At 44.0% G+C, this 14,733-nt stretch overlaps 1 protein-coding gene across 6 annotated transcripts in view; it reads left to right on the forward strand.

The window, feature by feature from the left end:
• GABA-B-R2 (gamma-aminobutyric acid type B receptor subunit 2) overlaps positions 1-14,733 on the forward strand; it is a 332,986-nt gene that overhangs the window by 95,684 nt on the left and 222,569 nt on the right. The window lies entirely within an intron of this gene.

Raw genomic sequence — 14,733 nt, forward strand, 5'->3', positions numbered from 1 at the left:
AGCCGAGACGAGCATCGCTAGTTGGTCCGAGTTTGGCTTGCATTAGGCATGCATGCCGGGCGCGGGAAAGTTTGCGGTATTGGTGTGCGTGACGCGTTCGCAGATGCGAGCGAGGTGGCTGTTCCTGCGCGCTCACGTTCGCGCGAACCCGTGTTGCTGCTAGCCGGAGCGGTGTATTCCGCCCGAGTCTATAATACGGAGGGAGTCAAGTACTTTCTTCTGTGTGCTTGTGTGTGTTGCTGGAATGAAAGCGAGAATTTACTTTCTGCATTATTGGCCCACGCGCGATTGCTCTGTTTCTTTTTCTGTTCACGGCTCTGATTTTATCGCCTTGTAGGCGAACATTATCCGACGGAAAACGTCATCTGGTTAAGGTATTTCTACGATTACTTTTCTTAATTTGCTCAATCCGTTCTTCTTTATGTTTAACTCAGAAGCCCTCTTTTATTTCGCATGGAAACCGAATAGTGGGACCACAGACAAATTACTTTCAGACACATGGTTGAAACAAGGCAGGAAGATGCGGGGTTTGACAACGCTTAATATCAACGTGGTTTGGAGGAGCCTGAAACTTATGCACAACGTTTGTACTAAAAACCTTACGTTCATTACTTTTCTCTTTTTTTTTTTGTGCTACAAAATGCTGGGACCTTTCCTGCCTACCTTTGTTATATCGTAGTGGCGTGATTTGCCGTATTCGTTCTCAACAAAATCCTCACAACACAATGTTCTACTGTCGCTCCGCATCATAGTTAACCCTAATGTTTATCGCGCCACTCACATATCATCGATCTTGAGGTTAACGTGGATTACAAGGGACATATTGTATATATTGTAAAATTTAAAAGGAAGCCTGTCTCGATGTCTTTCTGTGAGACCTGAAAGCAGTATTTAGCTACGACACAGCGGAAGACTTCGCATCTCTGTTCTGAAAAAGTAGCTTGAAAGCGAATCAGGACTATATTTCACTGCTGCTGTTGCACTGTGAAACTGAATAATACCTAATATCTAATACTTTTTTTTGTTTGTTTGCAGCCTTTAATGAGGAAATTTCCCCGGCAAATACTGCGTCTTCATTTTCAACAGATGTCAGAGCACAGATCTGTGTCAAAGAGCATCATAGGGATGGTTTGAGAAGTTTGGTTTGGCTTGGTTTGTGGGGTTTAACGCCCCAAAGTGACTCAGGCTATGAGTGACGCCATAGTAGAGGGCTCTGAAAATTTCGACCACTTAGGCAGTTCGAACTTGGCGCCGTGCGGCTGCAGCACTTTGTCACCAGGGACAAATTACATACCACTCACAGTCACAAACAAGTCACAAACAACTTACAATTCCCTGCTCCTATTGGTCGACCCTGAGCGGCAGACATATGAATTTTTGCGGCGATGAGGACGTTCTATGTTGTGTCGGGACGCTGCAGCCGGTTGCATGCTTAGCTCTCGGAAATGAGCCGCAGCTACTTCCAAGAAAAATGCTTATTTTGGATGGGAAAACAGCACAAAAGGACGAAGGAAAAAGTAACAAGAGCACACAGACGAGCGTAAATACTCTAATCTAAAAAAGCACTGCCAAGATTGCAGCAAAGCTAATGACAGAGGGTGCAGACCACTAGTCGCGCAAACGCGTATTTCGTTCCGTCATAAACATAAGGTAACAAGGGAGTTAATGGAAGCATACCACATTCGCAAAAGGCAAGATGAATGCGTTAGCCAGCCATTGTTAATGATAGCTCATAAAGAAATCGCCTTTCCTGACAACACCTGAAGTGATTGTGTGTTTTTAAAGATTTTACAGTTGTTCATTTGGCGTTTTTCTGTATTTTGTGTCTTTTGTTGCGTTTTTTTCCTCATATCGGTTTGTTGGGGTTTTGCTTTTATCGTATGATGTGGCGTTCTGAGGTATGCTCTGGACGTGTGCGCTGGGAAAGCAAGGTCATGTGATGTTATATATACATGTTTTTGTTCTCTGAATAAAAATGTAGTTACGAGTGCGCTCGTTTGTGTGCTCTTGTTACTTTCTACTTCGTCCTTTTGCTCTGTTTTCCCATCCAAAATAAACTTCGACCAACTCGCCCAACTCAGCATCCTACTGAAGAAAAATGCGGCAAAAGAGCGAGGCTACGTATACTTTAAGTCCATGCTGATCAATCGAAAGCTACGTCACAGTGTAGGCATGTGACACTAGTCGCTCATCTTGTACAAAATAGCACGAGTGCCTTACCGTTAGTATATTTTATCCACGCCGCTTACTACCGTGCTCGCGGAATTACTTCGTTAGTTTGGAAAATGCATTTATGCCCACTAATTATTTTCTTTATCATCTGAAGCTCTTGTCACAACGAACTGCAGTGTCGTTTAGCACCACATTCCACCGCGCGAGAGAACGAAAGACGAAAGAGCATCAAAGCACTTCTTTGGTGCGCCGCGCAACTTGGCGATATGCCCCTTCTCTATTTCTGAGCTTTAAGCCACCATTCGCGATTCCTAAGCACGAAATGGCCCTTTAATTATTTCCTGCAAGCCTGCCGAATTCAGCCGCTCACTTCCTGAAAACAACGTTAGGAGCTTCGAGAAAAGATTTTGAAATCTTGCATTTGCAAGCTTGTACTCTGTGCTACCAGAGGATGTGGCGCAGGAAACGTTGCTCATTAAGGTCGACATATTACCAAACGGCCCTTCGTTCGCTCTTTATATACCGTCGCCGAAACTCCATTCTCGGCAATTTCTAGACGCACCGGCAGTGCTGCTGTTTCGCAGGCGGGTTTCTCGCTTGCAGAAATTTTAAACGAGCGACCTATACGAACGCTGTCACCGAGAGGCGCTTAAAAGGTACTTTCTGCTTGCCTACCTTTCGCATTTGCGCTGCGTACTACGACCTCGCATGTTTTCGCTGCTATCGACTGCGCTCACCCGCTCGCTCGAGACCGGCTCGGCGCTGCGGGCTCGCTGGGCGCGTGCCGGTGTGCATAATAGATGCACCGGGCTGGCGCTCGTTCCCTTTAGCGTATCTTGGTCGCCGCAGGCTTGCCTAGCTCCTGCTGTAACTGAGGCATAGCGGCGTTAGTCCGGCCTCGAACCGGCGTGCGCTTTCCTGCACCTGCGCTCCTGCTCCTGAAGTTACTCACCATTTTTTTTTTTTTCTGCGGAGTTGTCCAGTGCTTGTGTTTGCGTAGCATTTTAGTCTTGTTTCTTCTTTTACAGTGTTAAAGATTATTTTTGGTTTTGCTTTCTTTTGATGTTCTTGGAACGCTTTCCTGATAGTTTCATATTCTTACTGCGCTCTCCTCGGCTGTCGTGCTGGCCGTGAACTGACTCGCTTCTTGCTGCGTTTTAGAGCGCAGCTCTTTGGCGCCTGTTCCTGGGTTTCGCGTCGTCGTCATCGTCATCGGCGTCGACCGCGTCGGCCTCGTAACCAGCTCCGCCCCCCCCCCCTCACCTTTCATCCCCCCAGTTCGAGCCGGAGCTTCGGCAACCGAAGCCTTGCAGGAAGAGGGGAGGGAGAGGGGGGGGGGGCAAACTAAGCGGCGAACGATGGGGGCAGGAGCGCGTGCCCCATGAATTTTATGTTTCCGTCTAAAACAAACTGAGTTCTTCGTTGTTCCAAAGGCTGCGAAACGATCACTAGCCCATGAGACAGCATATGAACATTTGCTCAAAACTAATTCGAATATTCCCTATGCAGATTCTGGCATACTGGCAGTTCAGAGTCTCTCTCGATGAGATATTGTTTTGGTGGCAGTTGATGTGGAAGGCACTTCTGGCAGCTCATTCACTGCACACACCATGCTCCACAATCCAGTATGACCCATGAATATTCATATTTGCAGGTTTTAAATGGTGTCGCTTCATTCTAAGAGTGAATTCGATATATTTTCTGCGCAAAAGTATAACTGCTTCTAAGTGATCCGACTGACTCAGTTGCTTTTGTCAACTGATAATTCTGCATCAGCGGCACTATTGTTGCGTAATCTGAGGATACTAGTTTTATAAAACGAAAGAGAAGCTCAATACAACACATTGAATGAGTTTATAGGCCAGGAACATGGCGTGTCATTTCCGGTTTATTGAAAAGAAAAAAGATTCCATTTCAGACTTAATGACACGCCTGCTTAATTCAGAGGTTTTTGTTAGCTCTTATTTACGTCTCATTAACCTTACTGATGCTGGAGTTAACTATCTTTGTTATGAGAAATTTTAGAGCTTTAGGATTTACTTTGTGTTGAACTAAGCAGTCATTTCAAGAGCAACACGAAAAAAAAAAAACTGTGGGTAAACCCTGCTAAACCTTGATGAAGCGAAAGTTTGTTGGGCTTGTCAACGTCCCTTAATTGTTACTCGTCACCGTCATTATCGTCACTATTATCATTATCAAATAAATGCACCGTCATTGTAATCGCTGCTATCATCATTATCATTATCACTCACTCATTGCTACTATCATCATCATTATCATAACTGAATAGCTATTGCAATTCTCACAAGCTCGGCGTAATGTAGTGGTTTGCGCGTTTGGCTGGCGTCTAAGGGATAGCGGTCCAATTCTCGGCGGAGACAGTGTTTCTTTAAATGTCAGTGGGGTGTTTTCTTACAGCCACACCTTGCCGTCTGGCTCATTGAAGGTCAAGCTTGAGCCGTCAGTGGTCGTGGCCTGAGGTGCGATAGTGTGAAGCTTTCCCTTCAAAGTGCGAAGTTCACATTTGGTTGCTACTGAAGAGCGGAGCATTCCCTTGATGACTTCCATAGCGACAGGATGGCGTCAAATCGCACGTATGTTAAGTACAGCTGGAAGCAATATGAAAGGGAACACGGGTTCCCGTGGCCTCCATGCTTTCAAATGCGCTGTCACCGACAGGTGATAAGAATCAGTGGTAAAGACTCATCCAAAGTAAGCTTGGTGGGCTGCTCTTCTCGAGAATACCCTTGGTGCCACCCATTCTCGTCTTGTGTTGCTGGCAGCGCTTTGCGAAGTGCAAAGGCTACGCGCTCCCGTGTTCCCTTTCATATTGATTCTAGCTGTACTTTCATATAGTAACGCAAGAGGCCGGTAACTTGCGACAATTTTTGTAGGAGCAAAAAGATACTACGGGCAGAACGTAGCATACATGAAATTATTTTGCTTTTGAGAAGTTTTATGGAAGAACTTCATCGAAAGCTTGAGGGTATACAGCAGATACAGCACATTTCTTCGTCTTCTTTAACTCATGATGATTTGTGGTCATAATGCAGTCTGTAAACGCCACATATACTTCTCGTATCTCGGGTTCTGTTTGTGTAAAGGTGAAAATCAAGGGACGTACATGATATGCCAATCAGGCGCGTAATTAAAATACTTGAGACAGCCATAAATACGCCGCGTTGTTTGGGTTATGTGGCAGAGCATGTGTGTTGAAAAGGTAGTGGTATCATGATCAAAGCCTGACAAAAAGTTTTCTTCAGCACCGAATGTTCTGAAAATTCTGAAGCTATATTCTTTAGCTGCTTGGCCTCCCCCAGGCAAATGGCGATGGTGAGCACTCCTTTTTATCAGATATAAAATAGAGTTTCAAGAAAATAATTCTTTTCACGCCATTCACGTCTGATGAAGCGTTCCTGACCCAACCTAAATTCAAATAAATGAAACCAACATTTATAATCATCATTTGTCTTCGTCAATCGAATGTTATAGGAACGAAAGGGGTTTTTGCGAATGAGGGAAATATTGACGACGCACTAATACAAAAAAAAAATGACAGTGATGTAGGCAGCATTTAAGATGGATACAGTGACTTCGCATTTCATAAGAAAAGCCGTGTTAACATCGTTTCTGCCTGTTGCATTAATTTTTTTCAGCAGCTGAATAAAGCTTTCTGGGGTATGGTAGCCGTCACATTGCGCAAGTTATTTTCGTTTAAATATATAAATTAATTAAAGTACTCTCAGTCGGCAATGCACTACAAAGAGAATTGCTGAATCACTGCATAAAAATTCGGGGATTACTAATGCACAGCAAGGATTTAAATGCATAAATATTTGTTATCGGTACTTTTAGGAATAATTAATAGCAAGTAGGAGAAAACCACAAGAAATGGTATATTAGCACACACAGGAATCTTTCAGAGAACTGGAGATATAAAGACAAGAAACATGCCAAAATGAATTAAATATATCCGTTGTCAAGGGAGATAACGACAGGTTTAAATGCAATATTTAACCAGGCAAGTGCAACTGTACCATGCGGCGCAACAGTAAAACATGAAATATGCCTGTAGCTAGGAGTAGTTTTATAATTAGAAGAGCCCCTTCCGTCCCGTAGCCTTATTCTTGGGCAGGCACACAAAGATATCTTTACATAACAGCTTAATCTTAATCAAGGATTATAACTGATGTAGTGCATGTTCGTCGCGCCTCTTCCAGACCCGTGAGATAACATTTACCCAGCTTGCGTTTGCAAATTCAGAAATACGTGGTGACTGTCTCATGTGATCCCAAGATTATAGCAAACAGGACCCAGACGCTGAGAACTCAAAAGTCCGCATTCTGAAGGTGCCCATATGAGAAGGCGGAGCAGGGGCTGGGAAGTCGTGCAAGGGAAGATTGATGAGCGAACTGGAGAGAGCACATTAATTTTCATAATCGCGCTCTGCCAAGCGACACCACGCGAGCTCTGCTTCAGCGTTGGTTGTAGTTTCTAGAACGATTCAAATTTGATATCCGTACAAACATAGCAAGCGCTCTAAAATGCTCAACAATATTCCACAAATCACAATATAATGCTTTTTTCTTTCAGCGCTACTCTACCAAATCTATACACTTTAGTGCAACCTCTTTATTACTCCCTAAATCTGAACTTTTAATAAATTCCAACTGATGGCTTACTGCCAGAAAAATCGGTTGCATTAAAAGTCTAGCTTAAGTTTAAACGATTATAGTGATTAGAGCAGACATATATCAACTAGCTTAGAGTTTCCACGATTGCAATCATCGCGCTCACAGTTGGCGGAATTCATCCTCGACAACCTGGTTCTAACCCGCAATAAATCTTTTTTTTTTTTATAAACTGCATAATTAGATGACTCAACGGGAGCTTTCTTGGATTCTATGTTTGGAGTTGCCCCATTTACTTGCCGTTTTTCTACTCTCTTTCTGGGCACGCTGTGAGCACTTCGTAAAAAAAAAAAAAATTAAGGTGTTTGCAACAGGTGCAGTTCCTCATTAGATGTGACCATAGGCAATCATGGCATAAAGCCCGGCTTGTTGGTGTGCCCTCATTAATTAAAAATACTAGCGATAGTAACAACGACACATATATAGAACAAAACAGGACGAAAAATCGTCCTGTCTTCTTGTATGTCTGTGTCTTCGTTACATGTGCTAATCTTTTCAATTAATTACCTTAGGTCTTGAAGCCCAATGACCTTGAAACCAGGAACTTTCAGTTTGATACAAAATAAAGTCGGCCGCCTAATATTGCCTTGACCAGTTATTCCAACTACTTGGTCATTTCACCCCCCCCCCCCCCCCCCCCTTTTTCATGGAAGCTTGAAAAGAAGCGGAACTAAGCCAAACAGTGCTCTTGCTCTGTATCTAGGTTTAGAAGATTTAAACATCCATATTTTCTTTTTCTGTTTACATTGCATCAACGCAACGCCCCATCTCATCCCATCGTCACTCCGAAAAGAAACACCTGCTCGGCTACCTAGCTTCTTAGCTTCTTGTTATAACTTCTCCATGTCCGAGTATAATGGTCCTCTCTTCCCTCAACCTCACAGCTAGATCATCTCGTGCCCTGCATCCACCACCTTCACCTCCTGCTCCTTATCCTCCTCTGGCCCACATACTGGCCCTCTTTACGAGGCACATCCGGCCGAACCGCTCGTTCCCCACTCAAACCACCCTCTCCTCCTGTTCCCGGCGTAAAACCCGAGTCTCGAATGATGCAGGCATGCCTTGTGCTCCGCGGCGGTTTCATACTGCGCCTTCTCATGCGCGAACAAGCAGGTTGTTGCGGTTTGGCGGCGCTTCAAAACATTTCTCCCCGGGCATCGCGCATATCTTTCGGCTGCGCAGGAAGCGGGGCAACCGAGTGGGCGATGGCGAGGGAGGAGCGCGCTCTTTACCTATTCAAAATGTGGACTGGCGGCCAAACTGTAGTTTCATGAATGTTTGAGGAGATGCAACAGCGTGTGGCGGAAGAGGAGGAAGAGGCGGGAGTTGAAGGAGAGCGAGAGAGTGTTGCATTTTCTTCTGCTATAGACTTTGCAGGCGGCGAGCTCTCGCTCTGCACTCTCTTCTCAACCTTATCTCGTTCTTGGAGAGCATAGCATATGAGAATATAGAACCTGCTTGGAGCGAACAGGATTTTTCTTTTTTAACCGGCTGTATTTGGGTTGTTTCCCTTTTCTGTTCCGCTTTCTTCGGTTTGGGAGCCAACGTAAGAGTCTTGCCTCGAGGAACGAACCACTCGCGCACGGCGAGCACGAATTTCTCGCAAACTGGAGCAGCGACGCCGCATCGTTTCTGCCAACGAGAGACGAGAAAACGATCCCCGGCTAAATGAGCCCTCGGGTTCGTCCGCAGATGTGCGGTCGTAGCTTGAACACCACTCCGCGCATAATGGTGGAAACTTTTTCTCTGATCTTTTTTTTTTTTTCTGTCTCAAAACGACAGGCTTCGGTCCCCTTCTATTTTGCTGTGCTTCTTTTTTCAGTCGTTCTAACGAAAAGGCACTAGTTTTGCTCAGCAATATTTGTTTAAAAAAAATTTTGGTTTCAATCTGTTTCTAGGTCGTGTTCTCAATCAACCACTAATGGTTTTGCTCCAGTGTACTCTCTTCTGGTCCCGGCTGTGGTAAAGACTGTTCATAATTAGTTGGAATATTTCAGAGTTTATTCGACTTTTATCACTGGGATACTGAACTGCCGCGATTCGCCTCGCTCTTCGTAATGAGCCTCAAGTGAGGGTTAGAGAAAAATGACAAGAAAAATATTTACGAAAAGGAAATTAATTTCTCTCTACTTCTGTAATTAGGATCCGGCGGCCTCGAAAAAATGAATGCCCCCGCGCTCGGAAAACTTTGGATGAGGATGTTTTTTTTTGGCCGGCTGAACTGCACAGCTTTAACTCTATTCGCGGCAACACCGACCACCAGTGCATGTGCTGTAATGTGAGGCTCTGAGCTGAGAATGCCGCAAGCATATTTTAATTTTTAGACTGCTCAGATTTAGCACACTTAAGGGCAATTTTAACATGTACGCTGAAATGAACTACATATGAAAAAACCTACAAAATAGTTTTTTTTTTTTGTATTTCAGCTTCCAGGCTCACTTAAAAGTGATGAAAATTTATTTTTAACTGTCATCGCAATAATTAATTAGCAATGTTTTAGAGAATTTTACTCCTAATAAAGGTATTCCTAATTAGGCGCTTTACAGCGTTCTCCAAGCAGCGAAATATGTCTTGACGTACGCGGAGTTGCGATGGAGAGACCGCCTAGTGAAGTTTAAGGCAGCTGTTCAGTAACGTTGTTTCATCGTCTCAGGTCCAACAGGTTAGTAATTTGGCAGCGCTCTAATTCTTGGTTCTCCCGAAAGTGGTCTCGGTGGGCGTTTGAAATTTTTATACGCAGCCACGTCTCAGTATAGTCACTATTGCTTCTTCGCCTCAGATGTGTATGTACAAATAGCTGATAGCTGGTGTTCGTCTATTTAAATGTGAAGGCTGCCTTAAGTAACTCAATTTATCGCTTTGTACCGTCCTACGAGGGTGGCTCAAAAAGTAACGCCTTGATTTTTTTCTCTACGACTGTTTCTTTTTCTTCAAAATTTGTGAAAGTCAGAAATATAACAGCCGCGCGTATTTCCCACTCCTTTTAATGCCGGTCAGACTACAGCGGTCAAATTTTACGGTTTTGCTCAATCATAAAAAAAGTGCATCCGTGCCTTTGTAGTAGCTTTTATTTATTCACGCCGCTAACCCGGATGACAGAGCTCGCCTTCACAATAGTGTAAACGCACAAGAAGCGATTGCTGAATTTGGATAGGCTGTACAGCCCCCAAACCCTCACAGTCGTAGATTGGTACTGTCTTCTGTACAAATGCGGTTCTGTGGATATGAAAACTTTTGTATATATATATATATATATATATATATATATATATATATATATATATATATATATATATATATATATATATATAAGGACATCGTTTTTTTTTGCATACCATTCGTATCTTGTGCAGTGGAGGTAATAAAGGGCGAACAGACTTTGAAATAAGTTGCGCTGACGAGAACAAAGACAAAAAAGACGATCGAACACAGGTCGGACCGCTGCAAACATTTATTCAACACAGGGACTCGGTATCCCGGTTTTATAATCTTATGAAATAGATGGACAGTAAAACTGTTAACGCCTGTAAATTTAGTCTAGGCAGTCCTAGATTTGTTTGCGGACAGTTTGTAGACAAAAGTATCAGAATAAGTCTACAGAAACATATAGACCTTATTGGCAGACGTCTGTAGATACCTGTGGACTGACTAAATATTTTTTTTTTTTTTTTTTTAGGGGCACAGCTCTTAGGTGATGCTTCGATACTTAACTGTGTACACCCTACTGCGAACACTATAGGGGGAAAAAAAAAGGTGACAACTTTCTCAATTTCTGGGATTTTGAGTCTCTCTCAATCTTTAAGTCGTTAAACAAAGACAGTTTTCAAATCAATGATGCTGCTGGAGATGTCTGTCGCAGCGGAGCTCACATACTCTTTCCTACAGCCGCGTTCGCGGTCGGCGCTGCCTCCGCCGGTGCTGCGCGGCGGCGGAGCGTCCCCAAAAGCCCGCGGCAGCGGCGGTGCGCACAAGGTCGGCCCGTCCCAGCCGAGCATCGACCCGCTCCGCGGGCCCAGATTCGATCGCCGGCAGCCCCCGACTCGGCCGAGCGTGTGTTGCCCGGGTCCCCGTCGCTGGCGCCGCTTTTCCCTCCGCTCTCTCGCTCGCCTCGGCCGACCGCACGGCGGTGGCACACTAACAAAAGGCCCGGGGTTTCTTTTGTTCATAACCGCCGATGTACACTGGCCCGCTTTCTTCCCCGCTTCATCCATGCCTATGAACGGGTGCCGTCCGAAAAAGACAGAAATGCCAGAAACGGGACGAGTCGGGCAAAAATTACACGAGTCACGGGAGAGATGTACCTGTGGCAAAGTACTTTCGGTATGGGTCAACATGACGCGTGCATTTGCAGATGTTAATATCTGGGCGCCGTCAGCACAGCTTCCGTTACGAGGGCTGTGCAATACATTTGCATCAGGGTGTCGGCGGCGCATGTGATGCTTATTCCTCATGCTTCCTGTTGTTAAGCGCCCCTTCACGTGTACACTAACTGTTATAAGAAGAAATGGAGGCGGGAACTGAGCGGGTTGGTCTGTCCTTTCAACCATTGTAGCATTGAGAATACGCAAGAGAAGAATGATGCGTATTGACAATGACTGTTACAGCGAAAAACAAAAGAGAGGGAGAGAAGACAGCGACGACTCAGTGTGAGTCATGGGCTTCATGTTTAGCGTAATCTGTTACAGTTTCCTTTATTCTTAATCTATACAATTACTTACTTTCGTACTAATGCTCAAGTCCTTCCTCAGCTAATGTACTCTTTCAAAAAAGAATATAAACGACAGCAGCTTGAAAGAGTGTAACTATAGCTGGTTGGCCACTAAGGACAGTTAGCGGGCACAGACATAACGCCAGGGAACCATAGCAACGTTAAAGACTAGACAGAGATATTACACATCTGGTAGGACACTGTAACAACAGCATTAGCTGACCCTGCTAAGCCGTCATTTCTGAAATATTCTTCTATCATGCGGCGCATGTTGTTTGCGGCTGGATTATTCTCTTCTTCTGTTCTGGTTTTGGAGTCTGTGGCTGTGCACAAAATTCAAATATCCAATAACAAGTTCTCGTTAAATCCCATTTAGGAATATGAAGTTTATATTGAGTCCGGGTTTGTGGGTACAGCTCACATTTTTTTCCGAACGTGCCGTATTATGATCATGCGTGTTGAAATACTTAGCTAGTTTACTGCAGTTAAAGTTCACCAATAGTGTAATAGGCTTTTCGCTTTAAGTAGCATGAGCTTGGAAACACGGGAACATGTACAGAAATGCTACGATGCTTTAACAATAGTTCTGCTTCTAGAATGTCATTCTTCGGCTTAGTCACAGGAGGAGCACGTGCGTTGTTGACGACGAGGTTTCCTGAAGACCGATTCTTGAAGTGGCTCGATCTACAACAGTTCTGTTCCATGCCTTTAGTTTTGTTCGAAGTCGCGAACTCTAGGTATCCTCTTTATTTTTTCTGTGCGCCCTGTTCCTGAACCTCTTAAAACTTTATGAATATCTCGCAAAAGCAACGCAGCCCGTGACAAAACCACTTATTCTCTCGACTGCAGAACACCGGCGATTTATGGTTACAAACGCCAAATTTCTTAGTTCCGTGTTTTCTTCTCTGTAATGATGCTTAAATGAATAATACACTTGGATCAGCCTGTGAAATTTGAGTAATAGCCATAAATAAAATACAATATATTGAGCTCTGTCTTGATATTTATCCTAAGGTTACATTAGCCGATAGCGCCTGTGGCGTAGCAATGAAGTACAGGTCATCAAGTGGTGCAGCGCAGCGACACGAAGCCTAGACAAGAGAATGGGACAGACACAGCGGTGTGTCTGTCCCATTCTCTTGTCTACGCTTTGTGCCGTTGCGCTGCACCACTTGAAGATGTCAGACCAACTAGCCCTCCAGTTCATGAAGTACAGGTCAGTTGAGTCCTAAACTGAACAGCAATGCTGTCGCTTTTTAGCCAATTGACTTCATTGCAACGATTATGCAGCATGACTGAAGTGACGTGATAAAAACAAAGGAAGTAGAAACATTAAAACAGTAATATGATTTGCATAGGTCTCACGGAGCTTCAACTAAACGTTCACCTCTTAGTCACCATTAGAGTCCTGAAGATAAAACAAATAAACAGGACACTTAGGCTTTCCCTTTAAAGTTATGGCGGCATAGTGCGTAGACTATCATCCGACATTTAAAGACTCGCTTTATCCAAGCCACATGAACGTATATGCGTGCCCTAGGGATAACATGAATTCAAAGGTCTTAGCACAATAATTCTGGCATCATCCTCGCATATGAATGGAGAGGCCCGAGTCCACAGCTCCTTACAAACCTAACATCAGCAGCCCTACGGCCAGTCAGTGCCCGGCCATGTCAGCTGTCAGCTATCGCCTGCCATGGTGATTTTTCGCTCACAAAACTACGCTTGCGCCGAGCGCGAATTTTTGGTGAACGGCGCCTTTAACCTATCGCATTAAAATCGAAACGAGAGATAATAAACTCAATTATAGATTATTTATAATTTTTATAATTATTTATAAATATATTATTTTTTAATTAATTACATTATAATCAATTATATATTTATAATTATTTATAATTTATAATATATATAAGAAAAATTTGGATTACTTCCTGTCCTTTCTCAGCCTATGGAATCATTGGTAAGAATGCGGCCTATAATTAAGAGTCTATATTCCTTCAACGCTGCCTGCCACATCTGACGTAATTGGTGACATTGTAACACACTGGGCTTTCAGAGACACTGTCCTTAATGAAAGCCATCCGCTTTGGACGTATACACCAGCTGCCGCTAGCAGGATCGATTCTTGCAACAGAAAAAGAAGAAAAAAGCACGAAATATAAAACTGAGAAAAGGGAAAAGGCGGCAGAGGGAAAATGAGGCAGCGTGCTTCAATGTGTACGGAAATATCCGTCCTCAGGGACATCGCCTGACGCGACATCTATGCACGGTTTTTATTATATACAGCGATCGAAAAGCCGACCCTGGACAGAGGCATATCACCGGCCCCAGCGATTGGCTATATGTGGCTTGAGCGGAGAACGGCAACGGCTGGAGGTGTAGGGTGAATTCAATTTTCTCGTCAATTTTGTTTTGTTAGGCTTGAAATGGCTGGCGAGGCCATATTGATTCAGTGTTTTAGTTAAAAAATGTTAAGTACTTCAATGAGCATGAGGCTCTCAGCGGAATGTTTTGTAGGATTTAGCGAGAAAATATTCAGGGAATTTGAGAAACGACTGGTTCTAATCACGTGTGCAGTCTAGCTTAGCGTGTAATGAACACTTTATCACTAAGCAAACAGGGCTCGTGAAGAAATGACCAAACCAGGGAGGAGCCATGCGCACTATCATTCTGCGCTAGTCTGTGCTATACGCAAGTAATACCAGTTTTTGGGGCAGCGTAGCCTTGCACAGGCTGTCAGTCTCCAACAATCAGCGTTCTTCTTTACCGGATAAATCCAGCGCTCGGGCATCATGGAGCCACACTCGCTAGCGTAATGGTCCTCCTGGGGAATCCTGTTTGTATACAGGATGGGATGCTATAACGTGTCCATACGTGCTTTCAAGTTATTGATAACCGAACAGTTAAATAACCAGCATGGTTTGCATCACTTTCCCTTTTAGCGCGAAATCACTGATCCTGAGATTGGTAGCCTAGCACAATGGTCTAACGCTTGTACGTCCGACAAAACATATCACGTGATTTCTGATCGATATTACGACGCAGCAGTTTTTTTTTTTTGTTTGTTTGTTTTCTGTGCAGCGTGTAAAGTGGTGTGATACCATTTCTATTCCCGTTTAACATCCATCTGCTAGTAATGTTGGGGGCTAGTTTGCGACA

Source organism: Amblyomma maculatum, chromosome 8 (genome assembly GCF_055883805.1).
Source record: "Amblyomma maculatum isolate TAMU_Amacu chromosome 8, ASM5588380v1, whole genome shotgun sequence".
Lineage (NCBI taxonomy): Eukaryota > Metazoa > Arthropoda > Arachnida > Ixodida > Ixodidae > Amblyomma > Amblyomma maculatum.